The 17,297-nt window shown below is 41.0% G+C and overlaps 1 protein-coding gene across 2 annotated transcripts in view; it reads left to right on the forward strand.

Moving 5' to 3' along the window:
* The window catches only part of GRK3 (G protein-coupled receptor kinase 3), a 136,131-nt gene that overhangs the window by 13,711 nt on the left and 105,123 nt on the right, over positions 1 to 17,297 (forward strand). The window lies entirely within an intron of this gene.

The raw sequence follows: 17,297 nt of genomic DNA on the forward strand, positions 1-17,297 counted from the left end.
ATTAAAAAGCACAAAAACCTCGTTAGCACCCCCCAGATTGCATCTCCAGGCAAATTAGTCCCTTTTTGAAGCACTCATAGAATCGTAGGACTGGAAGGGACCTAAAGAGGTCATTTAGTCCAGTCCCCTGCACGCATGGAGACTGGACAATGTGTGCATAGTCAGTATTATCTCTAGACTCTCCCTGACAGGTGTTTGTCTAACATCTCAATAAACAGGTCTTGCCTTGAATATCAACAAAACCAAGCTCTGGTAAACTGGCAGGGAAAGCAAATTCCAAAGTTGAGGGCCCTCCGGTCTGCCTTCAGTGTATTAATAGGAGGGACTGTCAGCTCGAGTGCCATATATGATCGATCCCCTGTTCAGGTGGAAAGCGAGGGGAGAAGCAGAATTGCTGGAATCCTATAGACCGTTTGTGAATCAAAATTTAAATTGTACCCAGAAACAAATAGTAAGCCAGTGAAGTTGATGGAGTGCAGATGTAATATACCGTATGTGAGAAACACTAGCCAATAAATAAGGTGCTGTATTCCAAACCAACTGACGTTTCTGAGTGGTTATCAGCAGCCCTATGTAGAATGCATTTCAGCAATCTGATCTGGAGATGAAAATGCCCTGAATAATGTGGTTTGGGCCCCATCCAAGAAGAAAGGTTGCAATTTCCTGGACAGATGCAGATGGACAAATTGTACCATTGGCTGCTGCTACTATCTGGAAAAGAAGGATTAGCTAAAAACCCAACCGTTATAAGTCTTATTTCCAAATGTGAGAGAACCTCCTTGCTGAAGGGATCAGATATAACCTTTGCCATCTCCTTTAGATGTCTTCTCCAGCCAGCCAGTATCACTTTAGTGTCTCTTGGCACAGATGTCCCAGGATACATAGCCTTCTCCTGGGACACATTGCTAGTCAGTTGTGTAGGTGCTGCTCAGTTTCTATTCCACAAGACATATCACAACTTTTGTCATCAACCAGGAAGTGAAGCAAGGCTGGAAACTACAAACAAAATATCAATCAATCTAACTTTAAATAAAAATGAAACAAAAACGTTGATAGGAGTTTTATTCCCAAGGCCTTAACTTGCTCATAAAATGTGGCTAGTTACAATAATACTGTAAATATGACTATGTTTTAAGCAACACAGGCAGGAAATCAAGAAAGCAGCTTGCTTTCTCTGAATGGCTTGCTAGTGCTGATGAAGACAGAAACTTGCTTTGGAGGGAATGCTCTCTAGTGGCTAGAGCAGGAGATTGGGAGTCAGGGCTCCTGAGTTCCATTCTTGGGTTTGCTACTGATTTGCTTAGTCACGAAGTCTTGCTCAAGTCACTTAACTTCTCTTTTCCTCAATTCACTAGAGTTGGTTCTATCCCTTTATACTCTTTTTCCTGTGTACTCTCTCCTTGGGTGATTGCATAATTGCTTCTCCTCCCCACACAAAAAAATTCTACAGCTTCTTTCCCAACATTTCATCTTCTTTTATTAATTTAACATCCGAGATCTCTCATTACTTCAAATTTGGTACAGTGTGTCTGTGTTCTACTGTAGATTGTTCGCTCTCCTTCCTGCCCCCTCCCTCTCACCTATTCTGTAACACGAGCAACAACACCATTGTTCTTTTCCCTTCCCCAAGTCCACAATCTTAGGGCTGGTCTGCACTACGAGGTTAGGTCGAATTTAGCCACGTTAGGTTGATTTTATAAGCAATGCGGCTAAGCAACGAACCCCGTTCCGCTGACCTAAAGGGCTTTTAAAATCGACTGCTGTACTCTTCCCTGATGAGGGGAGTAGCGCTAAAATCGACCTTCTTGGGTCAAATTTGGGGTAGTACAGATGCAGCGTTGTGCAATTCGACGGCATTGGCCTCCGGGACCTATCCCAGAGTGCTCCAATGTGACTGCTCTGGACAGGACTTTTAACTCTGATGCACTAGCCAGGTACACAGGAAAAGCCCCAGGAACTTTTGAATTTCATGTCCTGTTTGGTCAGCATGGAGCGACCATGAGACACTGGATCTGATTGATGTATGGGGAGAAAAATCTGATCCAGCTGAAGAAATGCTAATATATATATGCCAAAATTGCACGGGGCATGGTAGAGAGAGACTACACCGGGACACACAGCAGTGCCGCATGAAAGTTAAGGAGCTCAGGCAAGCCTACTACAAGACAAAAGAGGCAAACGGTCGTTCCGGTTCAGAGCCCCATACATGTCGCTTCTATGATCAGCTGCATGCCATTCTAGGGGGGGACCCTACCAGTACCCCACCACTGTCCGTGGACACCTGCAAGGGGGGAGTCTCACGCAACATGGAGGAGGATTTTGTGGATGAGGAAGAGGAGGAGGAGAATTTGCAGCAGGCAAGCGGAGAGTCCGTTCTCTCTGGCAGCCAGGACCTTTTCATCCTCCTCGCCAAGTTCCATATACCCCTCACCCAGATGCCCAAGAACGTCTGGGTGGGGGGAAGGCTCTGGGCACCCAGCCATTCAACTCCAGGGGATGGCCCAAGCAACAGAAAGCTGTCATTCAAACAGCTTTGATTTGTAATGTGGTTACAATAAGCAATGTGGCCTTGTCCTTCCCTCCTCCCCCACGCCACCCGGGCTACCTTGTCAGTGATCTCACTTTTTTTTTTAAATAAATAAATAAAGAATGAATGGATTCAAAACAATAGGGACTTTATTTCCTTTGCCAGCTGTGGTTGAAGGGGGCAGGGGCATTGGTTTACAGGAAAGTACATTCAACAAAGGGGACGGTTTTCCATCAAGGAGAAACACACAACACTGTCACGCCGTAGCCTGGCCAGTCATGAAACTGTTTTTCAAAGCCTCTCTGATGTGCAACGTGCCTAGCTGTGCTCTTCTAATCCCCGTGTTGTCTGGCTGTTCAAAATTGGCTGCCAGGTGATTTGCCTCAACCTCCCACCCCACCATAAACGTCTCTCCCTTACTCTCACAGATATTATGGAGCACACAGCAAGCAGCAATAACAATGGGAATATTGGTTGCACTGAGGTCTAACCTAGTCAGCAAACAGCGCCAGCGGGCTTTTAAACGTCCAAAGGCACATTCTACCACCATTCAGCCTATAGTTGAACTGCTCCATACTACTGTCCAGACTGCCTGTGTATGGCTTCATGAGCTGTGGGAGCAAGGGGTAGGCTGGGTCCCCAAGAATAATTATTGGCATTTCAACATCCCCAATGGTAATTTTCTGGTCTGGGAAGAAAGTCCCTTCTTGCAGCTTTTCGAATAGCCCAGAGTTCCTAAAGATGCGAGCGTCCTGTACTTTTCTCGACAATCCCATGTTGGTACTGGTGAAACGTCCCTTGTGATCCACCAGTGCTTGCAGCACCATTGAGAAGTACCCCTTGCGATTTATGTACTGGTTGGCAAGGTGGTCCAGTGCCAAGATAGGGATATGCATTCCATCTATTGCCCCACCACAGTTAGGGAACCCCACTTCAGCAAAGCCATCCACTATGACCTGCACATTTCCCAGAGTCACTTCCCTTGTTAGCAGAAGGTCACTGATTGCCTTGGCTACTTGGATCACGATAGATTTGCCCATTCCAAATTGATTCCTGACTGACCAGTAGCAGTCAGGCGTTGCAAGCTTCCACAGGGCTATCGCCACTCGCTTCTCAGCTGTCAGGGCAGATCTCATCTTGGTGTTCCTGCGCTTCAGGACGGGGGAAAGCAACTCATAAAGTTCCATGAAAGTGGCCTTGCGCATGCGAAAGTTTTGCAGCCATTGGGAATCATCCCATACCTGCAACACTATGCGGTCCCACCAGTCTGTGCTTGTTTGCCGGGTCCAGAATCGGCGTTCCACTGTATCAACCTGCCCCACTGCCGCCATGATGTCCCAATTGCCACATAACGTGCTTTCAGGAATGTCTGTGTCCATGTCCTCCTCACAATCATCCTCGTGCTTGCGGCTCCTATCCAGGCTCTGCACATACTGCAGGATAATGTGCGAGGTGTTTACAATGCTCACAACAGCAGCGCTGAGCTGAGCAAGCTCCATGCTTACTGTGCTATGGCGTCTGCACGGGTAACCCAGGAAAAAAGGCGTGAAACGATGGTTTGCCATTTCTTTCAGGGAGGGAGGAAGGGAGGGGAGACTAACGACATATACCCAAAACCACCCACGACAATGTTTTTGCCCCAGCAGGCATTGGGAGCTTAACCCAGAATTCCAATGGGCAGTGGGGACTGTGGGATAGATACCCACAGTGCACCACTCCGTGAGTCGATGCTAGCTACGGTATTGAGGACGCACTCCGCCGGCCTACTGCGCTTAGTGGGGTCATACATGATCGACTGTATAAAATTGCTTTCCAAAGATTGACTTCTATAAAATCGACCTAATTTCGTAGTGTAGACATATCCTGCTTCTTTTTTCTTTATATCTGAAAGATTAATCCCTTCTTTTTTGTCCTGACCGCCACAACTCTATGCTCTGGTAATTTCCTGCTTTAACCACAGAAGCCTTCTCTTCGTTTTCCAGCCCCTAGTATCTCCCTATTGTATCCAAATTGATGCTGCCTAGAGAATTTTCTGTTCCCACTCTTCTGATACTATTTCTCCCCTTCTTGACTGTTCAGGCTGGCTTCTCTGTCACATTCAGTTTGCTGTTTCCCCTCACATTCAGAGGTCTCCATACCTCTGCCCCTACTTATATCTCTGTCCTCAACGCTCTACACCATTCCCCTGAAGTCTGCCCAATCTTCTCTCCTGACTGTTTCCTTTGTCCACTCCTGATTTTGTGCATTTATTTTTGTTGCCTTTATTCTTGGAATAACCTCTCAATTATTGGGAAATCATCACCTCAAAACTCCCAAAGGAAGAATGAAAAATCAGTGAAATAAATTTTACATTTGTTTTTAGTCTGTTTCCATTTCAGATTCTCAGTGCTGCATGTTTAGATTGCAAACTAAGGATGTTTATTTGTTTAAAACCAACTATTTCCTCTGGAATTAAAAAAATCATGGGAACATTTCTATTGGTTTTAGGTTTTGTAAAAAACAATTCTTAATAAACTTGAATTTTGTGCCAAATTTGCATTGACCGTGTCTTTTAACCATGCATACTTCCTCTCCTTCAAAAACTTTTAAAAATACACTTGTTCTATGAAGTATTTCAGCTATAATGGCCACATGCCACTCAGTGTTTGTTTTACATTGTACCGTATTGACTCACTCATGCCTTTACACTGAGGGTCTTTGGGGCAGGAGCTTTATTTGTTTAGCACGTTTTAACTGTTCTACGGTATATCCTGATAATGTCAGGTAAACATTTACCTCTCTGGAAAGCAGGTGTAAAGATTCCTGTCTCAGAGGTGCTGTGAAGCATATTTTAGTTCGGTTACTTCTGCATTTGGTTGAATGGCCCTCCTTAGTTCTGTGAATCTCAATTAATGTTTATATTTCATAATACCTTTCACGCATATCCAGAGCTCTTTATAGATATAAAAAGACAAAAACCATTATGCATGGATCTTGATACAAATTCTCTACCATCCCAAAAATAAATCTTAAAGATGATTTAAAAACCATTAAAATCAACAAATGTTTTAATTGCAGTGGGAGCTAAGAGTTGTGTTTGTCTCTCTTCTTACTTCTCAGTGGCAGCATTCTGCTGAAAGGGCAAATCCTTGACCTACCAATTCAGAAAAATTATTCTTGCAAAACGAGATACTTTTATATTAGTTTCAGGTTTTGGCAACAATAATTCAAGTCATACCCAAGAAACATGGATAGTGGATACACTATAAGCATAAGCACTCAACAGCTTTTTATTTCACTTGTCATGACTTTTCTTCATTAAAGTGATTTGTATATCTGAAGTTGCTTGGGCTGTTGGTCTTGTATCCGCTTTAGAATGGGGGAGAACTAGGGAAAGCTGTGTAGTGCTATAATCTTGCCTGTCAAGGGCATTGTTTCTTGAGTACAAAGATCATTATGAATCACATAATGAGAACATTAGTTCATTCAGAGTATATGTGTTGACAGATCTCTGTGTGCTTAATATAAACGTGAGAAGCTTTACAATTTTGAAAGGGGGGATGAGTTTTGGATCTTAAAATCATTTGGGTTGAGAAGGCTTCTAGTGGGTCATTGGAGGAGCAAATTTCTTCAGTCTTAATTTGCTATAATATGATTTTAAGGAAATTGTTGCTGTAGCAGCTGGGTGCTCATTGATGAAATTGTAAAAATAGAATACATTTACATTTACATGTCCGCAGCAGGTTTGGTATTTTAAAACCACTGATGCGTCTCCCAGGATTCGAATCAATCAGATTATTTGTTATAAAAAAGACAAAAACTAAACAAAGATCAAAGTACATAACTATCTCTTGGCTCTCAAAATATTTCAGAGGTCACTTATGATCTCTAGCTCTTTAATGTTACAGATGATAAAGGAGGGGGAACTTTGCTATAAAAACAGTTTTTCATAATTTAGTTTGTTGTTTACCTTTGTATTTCATATGTAAAAGAAACGAATTCGTTCATTGTCTTTGTGTATTTTATTGTTTTTATCATCCTAGTGTTTGACTGTGTTCTTTGGGTTTTGTATCTTATTTTATTATCTGAATATGAATACCCTCTCTCTCATATTTATTACACTTTCCCTTCCTTGGTGAGTAAAGATGCCCCAGTGATTAGGACATTGGCCTATGGCTTGGGAGACCAGGGTTCAGTTCCTTGCTCTGTCACAGATTTCCTGTGTGACCTTGGGCAAATCATTTTGACTCTGTGCCTCATTTCCTCAGTGCAAAATGGGGAATGATAGTACTGCCTTACAGGGGTGCTGTGATGATAAATACATTAAAGGTTGTGAGGTGCTCAGGTGATGGGGGCCATATAAATACCTTAGATGCTTTTAACTGTCATGAACAAAATATTATCTGAGGCCCCAATTCATTAAACTATTATTGAAGGCAATAGGACTGCTCACATGCCTAAAATTAATCATGTGTTTGATGTGCTCTAGATGATGGTGATTTATTACGTGTGTTGTAGCACTCAAAAGCCACAGCAAGGATTGCATCAGGTCCTGTACACGTGGTAGTCACATTTGGACAGGTAGCAAAATGATCTGTGAATGTAAACTTTTTTGGTCTCGCGTCAGTAATGGTTCTACATATTCAAGTGTTTATCTTCCAGTTTTAATTTAATTTTTAATAGAAATGAAAGGGGGAAAAAGTGGGACCCTCAGGAAAGGAATATAACGGATATAAATGTTCATGTTAGGGTCTGACCCTCAGTCAGATGCAGGTGGGCACAAGCATTTGGCTGCACCAACCCAACTGCATGATCAGGACCTATATTAGCAAAAACTCATACAATTTTGAGATGTTATTATATTAAGATGCAGATTAGCAGCTGGTAAAGCATATAGTTTTGTCTGTAAACTTGAAGAGAAATACTTGGTTGAATATAGACTATTTGTCATTATTTAATCCCAAATCCAAATGAATTAATCACATCCATAATTTACCACAGAGACAGCTGAAAAGAAATGTATGTAATAAGATTTCAGGATTGTCACTCTGAAGCCTATTAGGTCTGTAGAGTCCGTATGAATCGGTGGAAACAGCTACAGGCATGGCTGAGGGCTCTTTTTGCTCAGAATATAAACAGATTGAATCATCACTTGTTTTCACAGAGAGTTACCATCCAATTTTAAAGTTATCAACCAATTTGACTTTACAAATTACACCTATGCAGTGTACAGCTTCAGTAAGGCATGTATGAATGTCATGCAGAGAGTCCTAGACCATTGTGGTATCAGAAGTAACTCAACCAATCATCACCCTTACCCTACAGCTAATTTGGATGGAACAGTTTCATTGGTTGTAGGAGAGTGACTGCACAGATGGTGGAGTCCTTGGCCCAAATGCCTCACTGCAAGCCACACCCCATGATTGCCACTCACACAGATCCACACAACTTTCCCAGCACATCACAATCCACCCACAACAACAGAACCAGAATGCACATGCATCCGACGAAGTGGGCATTCACCCACGAAAGCTTATGCTCCAATACATCTGTTAGTCTTAAAGGTGCCACAGGACTCTCTGTTGCTTTTTACAGAACCAGACTAACACGGCTACTCCTCTGATACTAGAATGCACAGTAACTCCCAAAACACATAGCCCCTCACCTCAGCATATACCCCTCATTTAGCACCCTCACAAATCCATGCAACTATCCCCACACAACAGAATCCACACACAAATCAATACAACCAGCACACACAATAAACTCACACATCACTCTGAAGCCTAGATTGTCTGTTGAATCAATGTGAAGCATTGGAAACAGCTATAGCACGATTGAGCCCTTCTTGTTTAGAGCATCACCAGGTTTAGTCGTCACTGGGATCCATGTTCTTTTATTGTCTAGTTTTTATTCTGAGCCATTTTTGGCTTTTTTTCTGAAATCCCCTAGAATGCATCTGAATTCGGAGTGTATTAACTAATACATTTTTGGGCGCCAAGCGTTGGTCTTAAAGGGTTCTCTGTTCTCTCTATAAACAAAGTAAAGATTTTGTTTCCTAGTATAGAGTGTACTGCAGCAGGCTTCTCTTCTAATTCAGTTCCTGCCTCTGAAACAGCTCTTTATTTCTGGGTGAGGTTTTGCATCACCCCCTTGTCATAGGGTCTAAAGAATGTAATTGCTTCTCTTTGGGATGTCTGATTGGTAAATTTTGTCTTGGACTTAATTGCTTCTTAACAACACAGTCCTTGATTCACTCTTTAATGCTACTCTGACATATACTTGCTTGTCTTGACTGACAGCTTTTGGCTACCCCTAACTTCCAACTACTGATTGAGCTGAATGCTGAAGAGAAGATAGAGGCGATGATTACGTCTTCCACATTGTGTTGCTAAGATTCATTATCTAGGGATCTTACTGAATCCTTTGCTGCTTCTGGATGTCCAGCTAACCTGGAGATGATGAAAACATGGATCTCTTTGGCTAGATCCTCATCTGCGAAGAATGGGAACAGTTTCCTCTTTTGGTGAACATGGATTTCTTGCAGTTTGCATCTATAATAAATCCCAAGAGTGGACACGACTAGATACCCTTAATAGAGCATGAGGTCAGCATGCTGGCCAGCTCCTCCAAGTGTTTCTCACTTGTACTTAATCTTCTTCCTTTAAATGGAAAAGTAGAACTCTACACATGATCTCTTCTTTATATTTATAACAGGATGCTTGTCCTTCTAAACTAATCTCTATCCTTACAAGAACAAGATGGAAATGATGTTAATTCTTCATAAAAGTTGAGGCATATCCATTCTGGTGCCCTCTGTGTCAAGTACAGTTTGTATTCCTACAGTTTGTATTTTTATGCCTCTAATTGAAGTACAAATAAACATCTGTTGCTCATAAGAATAATATTGCCTAAATCCCTTTGCTGCTCAATTGAGCTATGACTGCTGTGTCTCTTCAGAGAGTCAAGGTGGGTGAGGTAATATCTTTCATTGGACCAACTTCTGTTGGTGAGCAAGACGAGCTTTTGAGCTTACACATAAGCTTGAAGACTTGTTTCGTTCCCCAACAGCGGTTGGTCCAATAAAATCTATTACCTCACCTACCTTGTCTCTCTAATATCCTGGGACTGACACAGCTACAACAACTCTTCAGAGTGTATCATCTTTAAAATGACTTTAAGTCAAGCGATATCAGGTATATCGTTATATAACAATGAAGTAGTTAACATATTTTGTGCATCTCTTTTCTTTTATTGAGAGATGGAATTAGAAATCTGGCAGTTGAATGGTCTCTGAGTCTGACCTGCCTTTCTTCTGAATAAGTTAATCTGTAACTGAGCCACGCTCCTAGGCTTTCTGAGGCTGGTGATGGCTCAGAATGCTGAAGATGGGCATTGCAGGCTCATGGTGAGTTTGAACAGCACAGCCCTTTATTACCTGTTCCTCGTTCATCCAGCCGACAGCTATTTATGCTGAATATTTCCTTTTAAAAGTATTTATTTGTATGTGTGCATATGTTCATGTGTATGCCTGCACGTATACACACAAACACAAGATAGCCATTCCAGCAGACGGTATGCCAGAGTAATGGACTCCGTCTTGGCAGAAATGGACAGTCTTGGTGAAAGGCATTAGGTAATAGACGTTCTTTACTAGAAGTAAAACAATCTATGAAAGTAGGTTTATTAGAATAATGCCTGCAACAACCTTGTGTCAACGGGTGATGAAAGAAATGGATGAATGTAATCTTGAAATCTGTGGCGTAAGCAAATGTTGATAGCCAGGAGATGACAAAAAGCAATTTAAAAATGAAAACAAAGGCATAATATACTTGTGGGGAAGGGAAGACAGAAGGAGGAAGATGGTTACCACTCAGAGTGAGTAATATTAATTATGACTTACAGAGTAGGAAAAACAAAGTGGGGAGCCAAGTGACAGTGGATTGCTCCAAAGTAGATTTCAAATATGAAACATGAAAATGACAATTATGTAACATTACGCACCAACATACAACTACGATGATGAGATCAAAGATCAATTCTACAGTTGCCTACCAACTCTATTGACAAAATTCTCAAGCATGACATTTGCTTAGTATTGGAGGACTTCAATGCTAAGGTTGGGCAGTGGAGAATGCAAGGGGCAAGCATGGCCTCGGTTCCCCAAATCAAAACGGCGAAAGAGTGATAAAGCTGTTCCTGGTATTAGGGCTCAATTAGTGTAATGCTATTCCCCAACAAAAGTATCCATAAAGTAACTTTGGAATTTCTCCCAATGACATTATCAGGAACCACACTGACCATCTATCTGTGGGAAGGAAATTTAGATAAACTGTTCAGGATGTCTCAGCATACACAAGAGCTCTTATTGGACGTGACCATAATTCTGTGTCGCAAGACTGAACTCAAACTAAAAAACCCTCCAAATCCCCAAAAGCATTAAGAAAATTGACAGTAACAGCCCAATCAACAAGACATTATAGCAGCAATTTCAAATTGAACTGAAAAACAGATTTCAGGTAGTACAAGACTTAGATCTACTTCTTCTCAGCATAAGTGCAATGTGCCTCAGGTGGCATATGACCAAGATTCATCACCGAATTTAGTCCGCTGGTTGGATCATTAGCTTCCCTGGCCCGGGCCATGTACTGATTGGGAGTGCGACATGAACTACCACAAGAAGTCAACACTGATATGTCATGCCCTTTTCTGTGTGACAATATCATAGATGTATGCAGTATTGTTGTAGCCATGTCAGTCCCAGGATATTAGAGAGACAAGGTGTCTGAGGTAATATCTTTTATTGGACCAACTTCTGCTGGAGAGAGAGACAAGCTTTTGAGTTTACACAGAGTTCTTCTTCAGGTCTGGGAAACATATTTACTTTAGAAGGCAAAGGAATACAAGAAGTGAGTCAATTCACATACCTTGGCAATAAAGTGCAAGCCAATGGGATTGTCCAGAAGGAAATAATGTCCTGAATCAGCAAGATGAAAATTCCATATACTAACTTAAACAAGATTTGGTCATCAAAAATCTGCAATTTAAAGACAAACCATGAATTTCCAACTAAAAACTTACCTCTGCCTTTACATATGGATGTGAAAGCTGGAAACCCCCAAAGGTATGGACAGAAATACTTCAGGAAAATACGAGGCACTAGTGTCTTAGTTCTGGGCAATTACACCTATATTCCCACTCTGTGGTCTATCAAGGGCTCCCCTTCTAGGCTTCTGGCTCCCCAGCCATTGCTTCTCTTGGGTGGAGACGCACACCTCTCTCCCTTTTGATCAGGGTATTTTCAGGCTGCACAGTCCCCTACTGTCCTGTGATATCTACAGCAAAAGACAGGCTGCCTAAGCAGGCTGCTTTTGCCTTCTCTTCTCCAATGGTTAACAGTGTATTTGCCACAGTTATAAGTTGCCACTCAGTTCTTTCTAAGCAAGCACGTTTTATTTTTAAGGTAAATCAATAGAGAGAAAACATTAAAACAATGAAGGAATCAACACGTTAATTAGCTTACCAGAGATCACTCCAACTCCAACATGGGCCCTAGCAGGTGAACAGTCTTTCAAACCCACCCAGGGGTTTTCCTGTAGTTTCTAGTTCCTAGAATAAGGACACTAGTGAGTTTGCGAGGCACTCGTTTATCCGGGTTGGGCCTCTGAAGAAGCTGTGAATAGGTAATCTGCCAGACAATGGATTTCTGCTCAAGGCGCATCTTGAAAAAGATGGACTCAGAGGTGGGCCATTTGCATTCCTTTCATCCCAAATATTTACTAGGAAACATAACTAACCGTTTGCATTATTTCAAAAAATTAGTTGAAATTCCTAACATTTCCTCAACGTTTGCATTAGTCACATCTCCTAGAGGAGTTCCATACAATGCCACAATAACAGATATGCAATTGCATTTTTAATACAATGGAACCCAAAGTATTGAACTTAATTCAGTAAGGTTTACCCAGGATATTGCAGGAGATAGCCCCACCCGCCCCAGCTAAATGGCATAAATTTAAAATAAATACTGAGATTCCTCAGAGTGTTCAATAACCCCTTTTCTCTAAAGTGATCCAGAAAAGAACATGGAATCATTTGGGACCTGCATTAAGAATGCAACCAGCATGTCTACAAAGGCAGGCATACCATTGGGCAGTTGGAGGAACATGCAAAAGGGGCTGGTTGAAATAATCCCTCAACTGAGCACTACTTGGGGTGGGAAAATTTACGGGACTTAGCAACATAGAAGATGCAAAGAGCAGCCCAGGATAGACAGGGATGCCAGAGCCTTGTTTGTGCACTAAGTAATGTCTGATGCTATGGGAAGGATTCCGATATATATAAAAGAGGGGGAAGCATCTTCAGTCACAGCTGTTTATTTAGCAGGTGACGAGAAAATGAATAGAATGAGAGTGCCTGTTAGTTAATTTAGTATCCGTAACCTCTTATTTCCCAATTAAAATAATGTATAAGTCAATTACATACTGCATGATTGTCAGGCTTACCCTAGTAATATTATAGAACACACATAAGTAAAGGGCAATCAGGAGCATAGTTTTATTCCTGTTTTCAGTGGAACGGTAATCTGTCAGCCATCCAAAAATGGATTATCACTGGCCTTTCAAGACTTTGTCCTATGTTGCCCTGGGAGTTATTTGGACAGAAACACCCATCTATAAAATACCTGTCATTCTCTCTAAGAGAAAAATGTATAAAATAACATTAACTTCTGCTGCACCTTGCATTGGATAAAAAATTTGAATGGAAACCCAGTGTACGATATGGGGCACTGGTGATGTGTGCTGTCTTTTGTCTTTATTGTATAAGAGTCAAGCTAATGAATGTTGTATCCATTGCGACTTCCACCTGGCCTTTGCTTTTATCCCAAAATAGAGTATGTCACAGTAATCTATCCTGGAGATGGTGAATGCATGGCCTGCTGTAGTTTAGATTTTCATCCAAGAGGAATTGCAGTTTCCTGTCCAGCTGGAGAAGGCATTTCTTGCCACTGATTTACCACAATGATAGGTATGGTATAAAAAGCTAAATAGAGTAGAATAGTCATCTGTGTGACTGAATAATGATGGATCTAATTGTGTACTGTTTTGGAGTCCTATCTTGATAGTTAGAAGGCATTCTTCTTCAGTGGAGGGTGAGATGTTTCTCCTCTTCTGGAGCATATAATTTCTTCCACTGTGCAAAATTCTGTTTCCTGGGCAAAAAGTACTTGTAAGGGAAACCCAGATTGGTGATGTATTTCAGACTTTCCAATTTCCTTCTTATTTTAAGTGGCAGGGCTGAAAGATCTCGGTATATGGCTATTTTCTGTGTATGTATTTGATGGACCTCTTCTAAAGTGGTGCTTTTTTTGTGAGCATAGTAGTGATATTTCACAATCCCTTGGGTCTAGCTGTGGGATGAGAGAAGGAAACAGGTCCCAGACAATACTTCAAAACTCTTTAAAAAGTTTTGCACAGACAAAATTAGGTTATCCTTCTCAGTCCCTTGTGGGACAACTTCTGAGGTGCGTGCTGATTATATGGTTGCTAATTTGAAGGTAATGTGTTTTGCTTGAGTTTGTCATTTCCTGTCTTCCATCTTGTTCAGATGAACCATGAGTTCCATCTTCAGTTGTGGATGCTCTGTTGCCTAGGGACACAGTTCTTTTATTGTGATTATGGTTATTGATTTATTTTTGCATTCATTTTATTTCTATTACTAGCTCTTTGAAATTCAATTTAGCAGTGAACAAACTCTGATCTTTGTCTGCCTTTGGTGCCTCACCTGGAGTCCTGCTCCTTATCACCTGTTTTTGAAAAGTCTCTCTCTATTTAAGGCACCTTATTCGGTCATACTGCCTGATACTCTAATGGGGAATGAGAAAGTGAAGAAGGGAGAGGAGGTGAAAGCACAGGGAGGGGACATAGTAGAAAACTGGGGTTGAAGAAAGCAGGCTGAGAGGAATATCAAAGTTGTGGATCAAAAGGGGAAACAAGGAAAGACTCAAAGGAGAGGGCAGGGCAAGGGCTGATTTTGCCTTTAATTCTGGGTTCTCTGTTTAATTGGTGATCATTTGTAGATAGGAGAAGAATTTATGGACCCAATCCTGCTCCATATAAACTCATCAGGATTTATGACTTTGACTTCAGTAAGAACAGTAGCAAACCCAGTATTTTGGAGCTGCTAGAAAATTCACCAACACGGGATTATGTAGTCAATTCTAAATGACTATTTGTCCAGATCAGTAGCTCAGATTCTGTACATTTTCAATTTAGTGACTATTTTAATATAAAACTAATTTATTTGAAACATGTTCTTGAAGAAAATAAAAGCAGAACTACTTTTTGGCAAATATCTGGCATTTAGAGCTTGAAACCCTTTTTGGCCTTGCATAGCCACTGATCACTTTACATTTACACATGTGTTCAGGTTCATTAGCTGAGAAAACATCTTGTTCCTTTGACATTGTCCATTAGATCGAAAACTATTAGATAAGGTACAGGCGAATAATAGGTTTGAAAAGGTTCATTCAGAGCATAATCAGAATATTTTGTTGAACACTGAAAAGTGATATGTCTTACGTTTAATTATCTGCTTTAAATGTCTGGATAAAGATATCTTTATGTCATTTCTCTGGGCATACTTGACATAGCAAAGAACAGCTTCCATAATTTCATTATTATTGTTAGTAATCATGTTTGTTACAATAGTGTCTAGGGACTACTAAGAACAGGGCCGCATTGCGCTAAGAGGGCACTGTGCAAAAACAGTAATAGGGGGTTCCTGCTCTGAAGAGCTTACCGTGTAAGTAGACAGGAAAGAGACATAACATACAAGCAGAGTAAACACTGGGATGGCAATAAATATCACATTAGTTCCATTATTTATTTTTTGGCGGGGAGGCGTTGGACTTACTTAGGGTGGGATAAACGGAAAAGTAGAGGAAGGGAGAGGGGACATTGAAGGGAAGTGGGTGGGGACAGGGCGTTGGAGGAGGAAGGCAGGTGGAATGATGCTGAGGTGAAGAGCCTGTGAGGGAGGAGGCAGGAGGATATTGAAGGGAGCAGCCAATCAGCACAGGTTCAAAACTGTAGAAAATACTCTGATGATGTCACCAGTGTCCAAAGGCATCCTTAAACTGCTGCTGCCCTATATTAGAAGCATTTCCTCAGCAACTTGATTCCTCAGCTCTCTTTGAAGTTACTGGAATTTTGTAGCTGTAAGGCCTGATGCTGCAAACACACACATGAGTATTGCTAGTAGTCACATGATTGCACAAATGGTATTACAGTGAGTATCAGGTGAGAAATAGACTGCAAAGATTTAAATTGTGATGTAATAGCCCAAATCAATACAAGGTATACTATAAACACTAATGTCTCTCAGTAGTTTGTTTTTCAAATTTTCCCTGACACAGCAGTAAATCTTTAAAACGTATAGGGACTAGGGTCTTAGAATTCAATCCTGTTTCCATTTAAATCAATGAACAGCTCCTATCGACTTCAGCTGGAGTATGATTGAACCTTACACGAATGGTGCTAATATGCACCTGCTTTTTATATTTAAAAACAATGGGGTCTAAAAATGCCACATTCTTTATTGGAACAAGAAACTGTGTGTGTGTGTGGGGGTGGATGGATGGGGGTGGGAGGGAACGGGACGTTATTCTGCCCCTGCTAACCTTTTCCTGCAAAATTCACTGCACACAAGCAAATGCTATGTATTTAACTCATTAGCCATTTGTCTGCCTGACAAAGGACAATAGATTTGTGCAGCAAGTGGTATTAAAATGCGTACACAATTGTTGTCTTCCATGTACATTTTTGATGGTACGAAATTCTGCAAAAAATAAATACCATGGTTTATATTTAAAAAAGGCTGGACTCCTTCCCTTGCCACCTGATGTGTGTTCTTATACTCTTCCACTCCCACTTCTGCATTTCAAGAAGAATACCAGCAGGTTTGGCAGCCCAGGAGCTTAGTGCCCTCTGTCCTTTTCCAATACCTGTATCGTGAAGGCCCTGAGTGTATAGGGTGGAAAGTTATAGAACATGGAGAGTTTGGATTGACTCTGCAATCTAGTTATTGCATTTAAAAGAACCAAAAAAACTACCCAAGAATCCAGTTTTGGGCAAAACCTGTCTCGATCCTGTTGTATGCTGTCTTTCAGAGTGGCATATGCATGCACTAGGCATATATTGGAACTGTGCAAACATAGTGACAGTTTCATCCTTTATCTTGCATGTATTCAGTACAGTATTTTCAACTCTTCGTAGAAAAATACAGGCTTTGAATGGGGAACCTTGGCAACATCACATTTCTCAGAGTAGGTTACTTAAATGCTAAATTTGAAGCATAAAAGCTCTGCCACCATTTAGTCTGCGCTAAAAAAAGAAATGATTATAATGAGTAGTATTATTATTTTACAATGGAAAAAGTGATTTTTTTCATTCTCTCATAACTCAAACTGCTGGATAAGTTTCCACAACCTTAAGAATTCTCCATTGGTTTAGGACCACACATGGAACATTTCAGTGTAGAGGAGCAATGTTCAGAAAGTTATTCAGAGGTGGAAATAGAATATTGAGAAAATGTGTTAGATTGAATAATGGTTCAAATTTTTTTGCCCCTGAGCTACAGAATTACTTTATTTAAATGTCTGCTTGTACTGCTTTAGCATTCTAATACAGGGCTTGATCCACAGTCTATTGAAGTCAATGGAAAGATTTTTATTGACCTCCATAGGTTTTGGATTAAGCAATAAATAATCTTTAACTGTCATAGTTTGAGT

This window comes from Chrysemys picta, chromosome 15 (genome assembly GCF_011386835.1).
Source record: "Chrysemys picta bellii isolate R12L10 chromosome 15, ASM1138683v2, whole genome shotgun sequence".
In the NCBI taxonomy this organism is placed as follows: domain Eukaryota; kingdom Metazoa; phylum Chordata; order Testudines; family Emydidae; genus Chrysemys; species Chrysemys picta.